The sequence below is a fragment of the Cornus florida genome, unplaced genomic scaffold, assembly GCF_030987335.1.
Source record: "Cornus florida cultivar Cherokee Brave unplaced genomic scaffold, ASM3098733v1 CherokeeBrave_3.0.0_Hap2_Chr09, whole genome shotgun sequence".
Classification (NCBI taxonomy): Eukaryota; Viridiplantae; Streptophyta; class Magnoliopsida; order Cornales; family Cornaceae; genus Cornus; species Cornus florida.
The window spans coordinates 13,193,359-13,197,738 of NW_026775579.1; the positions used below are offsets into that span (position 1 = coordinate 13,193,359).

Here is a 4,380-nt window from a genome sequence, read left to right on the forward strand (position 1 = left end):
TTCTCATTTGAAAGATCATGCATATGCAATGAAGGAGGAATATAATAAGAAACGGGACGGGTGTCAACTTTGGGTTGCACCGGTTCACTCTCTTCCTTGGACATGCCTACTTGGTTTTCCACAATCTTCCCACTTTTTAAGGTAGTCACAGCATTGACATGCTCTATTGTATAACCTTCCGATGAGGAATGAGTCTCCACAACACATTGTTGCTTGGGTGGGGCATTCAAAGGCATTTTCCCTTTCTCTCTAGCATTTAAGGTACTAGCTATTTGCCCTATTTGGGTTTCTAGCTTAGCAATGGATTGAGAATGAGAATGAAGCAATCGAGTATTTGCCTTTAGAGTGCCTAGCGCGGTCAAAACTTTTTCTTCAAAAGTGGGACTCCTAGAATTTCCTTGAGAATATGATGGTTGATTAGGAAAATGAGAATTAGAAAATTGATTTCCTTGTGATTGAAATGATGATCTAAAACCTTGGGAACCTTGGCTTTACATTGGAGGTGAAACATACTTCCCTTTATAACCACCTTGGGGAGGGTTTAAGCCTTCCCCTTGGTTTCTCCAAGAGAAATTTGGGTGATTCTTCCAACTAGGATTATAGTGATTGCCATAAGGATTGTTCCCTTGATTAACAAAAGTTGCATTAACTTGTTCATGATGCTCACTTTGCACATGTCCATGGGGACAATTGGAAGTAGAATGTAAAACACTTGAACAGGTTATACATGTCTCATTGGATGCATAATGGGAATGGTTAGGGATGGAAGATACTTGATTTGCCGAGTTTTGGTTGATCAAGAATTGATCAAACCTTTGAGATAAGGATTTCATCTCGGCGGATATTTCATTGGAATGGTCAACTTGATGTAAGCCAATACTCTTCCTTCTACTTGAATTCCTACCATTCTTAGAAGATAAAGTTCAATGTAAAGAATTTTCACTCATGCTCTCATAAAGATGCCACACGTTGTCCTCATGCCTATCAATGTAAGAGCCACCTATGGAAGCATCAACCATGCCCTTATAATTGTCGAATAAGCTCTCAAAGAAATATTGAACTAATTTCCATTAGGGCATGTCATGATGTGGACACTTTCTAAGCAATTCATTGAATCTTTCCCATGCCTCATGGAACGTTTCCCCATCCTCGTGTGAAAACTCTCAAATTGAGGTTCTCATGGCATTGGTCTTAGAAACTGGATAGTACTTCTTCAAGAAATCTTGTTGCATTTCTGCCCAAGAAGTTATTGAAAAAGGCCTAAGATTGTTAACCTAATATTTTGCCTTGTCTTTAAGGGTGAATGGAAAAAGTTTAAGCCTTAAGACCTCTTCCGGAATGTTCGTGTATCTTACAGTGGAACATACTTCAAGAAACTCATCCAAATGCTTGTAAGGTTCTTCACTTGGAAGTCCATGATAGTTAGGAAGCATTTGAATGGTTTATAGTTTGATCTCATAGTGGTGTGCTCTAAATGGTGGCAATTGAATGGTTTGTGGTTTGATCTCATAGTGGTGTGCTCTAAATGGTGGCAATTGAATGCATGTGGGTGCGTCATATTCATTAGGCACATAGTGATCTCTTAAAGCAAGGAGAGAATTAGCAATTGGAGGTGCAACATGGGCACCTTGATTGCCTTGGATGATGGGAGGTTGTGGAGCATAGATTGGCCTTGGCATTCCCAATGGAACTTGGCCTTGTTGTTGTGGTGGGTGAATGAATAGTCTCGGCATGCCTAATGGTATTTGCATGTTATCATAATGCACATTAGGGTAGAGGATACCTTGTTAGTCTATGTGACCAAGGTCCTCCACATGGTCCTCATTATGTCCTTCCATTGATGAAATGGATTGACTAGAACTTCCTCTTCCCCTAGGTTTTCGAACAACGGATTCAAGATGAAAATTTAGAGGGACAAGAGTAGGTTTCAATGATCTACTCCCATGCATGCACAACAAAGCACAACAAGCAACAAGTAATGAACAATCACTTCACCTTCACAACAAATCAACAATTAACAAACTTCCTCCACATACAATGTTCCCATACTCCCATGCTATTAACAATATGCAAAGAAAAGTAAAATTGCCTCCACGTGGGCTCACGATTTATCTAAGAATTGAAATACAAGCCTCCATGTGGGCCGATGATTTAACTAGAGATAAAGTTAAGAAAGAGCTTACAAAGGGTCCATTAGCGCTTCAATTCAATTTTCAATTTTAGCTTTGCAAATTTTTAGATTTCAGATTTTTCCTTGCTTTTGCTTAGCTCCTTGCTTGAGATGATCCTTTGCTCACCTTCAAGCTCAATGTACCTAGTCAAACAGGAACCAACACAATAAGTAACCAAAATGAAAATGAAAATAAAGTAGAAACACGATCAAAAGAGTACTAATTCCTAATTGATTCCACAAATACGAAATTGCCTTCAATCATTCCCCGGCAACGGCTCAAAAAACTTGGTGTGTGCCATGGTCGTCACACAATCCAAACCAAAGTTTGTGCAAAAGAGAGTGGTGTTAGACTATGGTAAGTGTGGCCAAGTTTTACATTTATAATATGACACCACTACCTTTCACTAAAAATATAGCTAGGGCGAGTAGGGATCGTCCCAAGGGATTGGTGGGTCATATTAGGTTGTGGAATCGAGATTAGGGTTAGTAGGTCGAGTGATCAAAAGATTGGTTGGTGATTGAATTATACTAAGATGCAATTTAAACTAAAGTAAACAATTGAATGCAATAGGGAGAAAATAAGAGAGAGAGATCTTGGGATTTAGAGATCACCACTAAGCATAGCTTTTCTACACCCTTAATGAATGATTAATGAGGTGGAAAACATGTATTGCAACATTAGTGTGTGTGTGTGGTTATTTTAACAAGCATGGATGACTAATTAAGTATATATTGTCTAAGCAACATGATGAATAGCACAATATATCAAACTAAGCCATTAATCATTTCTTTAAGCTCACAATCCAAACACATCACAAGGTTAGAGACATATGCTACTCGTATTCATAAGTATGAAACATCAAACAACAAGCATGGATTGTCCTCCCATTTAACATCTAAACTACAACTACACTACAATTAAGCTAATAACATGAAATTAAACTAATTAAACTAAGGGAGAGGCACACTCCATCAAGAAATGAGTATGAACCATCAAATAAACCACAAGAGCATTCCATTAAGCACTATGTCTTGACAATCTCTAGATCTATAGCATTCATACACATAGACATGCATCAATAACACAAAATCTAGAGACAAACACATGAACATCTATTCTAGCATACATAGACATATAGATAGAATGAAATCATCAATTGGAAGCATTAAACCACATAAATCATTGAATAAACAAGATCTATATATATAAAAGTGTCAAAACAAGTATCACAATACAAATCCCCTTAAAAATACATAAATCAAGATGTAGAAAGTATGCTTAGGGCTAACTCTAGCCCCAAGAAGATGTCTAGCCACTTATGGATGGTGTCCTCCAACACTCAAGGGCTAACTCCATTGTAGAGATTGCTCCTCTTCTTGGTTGATGGAAGAACTCCAAGCTTGTGTCTCTAGCCTCTTCTTTTCTTTTCTTCCTCACTTAGAAGATGGAAAAATTTGTGTCTCTAGTGTATCTATCAAGTATATGTTAAAAATGGCTCATATTCCTTATATAGGTAGGTTAAATGTCACCCCCAATGAGCTGGGTTCGTACACCAATATTCCTTCCAATGATTGGATATGAGACAACTTTTAATGAGCTGGAAATTGGATTTTCTCGGGCTTGAGGAAGTTCGATCGATCGAACTTGTGGTGAGATCGATCGAACATGGCTGAGATCTATCGAATTTAAGCTTGATCGATCCTCTATGGTAGCGCCTTTTTGGATTAAAACAAATCTGGGATATTTTGAAGATATTTTTAGGAAAGAGACAAGTGTGGTAGGTAGGGTGGTACAACTGGATAAGATGGAATCTTTTTGATCGATCGCAAGAAAGTTGGATCAATCTAACTTTGTGGGATCTTTGGATAAGGACAAAAGAGCTTGGATCCAACTTGAAATGCTGAGATCAATGAACTTTTGATCGATCGAATATTTTTTGAGATCGATCGAACTTGCTAAATTTCCACCATTTGCTTCCTTTTGCTCCCACTTTGCTCATTTCTTTGATTCATCTCAAGATTGCTTCAATTATGCTCTTATTTAGCTGAGTTGGCTTATTTTTGGGATAAGTACCTGAAAATGGAAATAATACAAAATTAATCTAAAGCAGGAAAATAAGATAGATAAAGGTTCTAGAATACCTAAGCTTAATGGGTTTAAATGCGCACTTTTCAGCGCTCATCAAAAGGCTCGAGCTTCAAGAACA

At 37.8% G+C, this 4,380-nt stretch overlaps 1 pseudogene; it reads left to right on the plus strand.

The window, feature by feature from the left end:
* The first annotated feature begins 1,077 nt into the window (after positions 1-1,077).
* On the plus strand, positions 1,078-1,176 carry LOC132275535 (small nucleolar RNA R71; annotated as a pseudogene).
* The last annotated feature ends 3,204 nt before the right edge of the window (positions 1,177-4,380 follow it).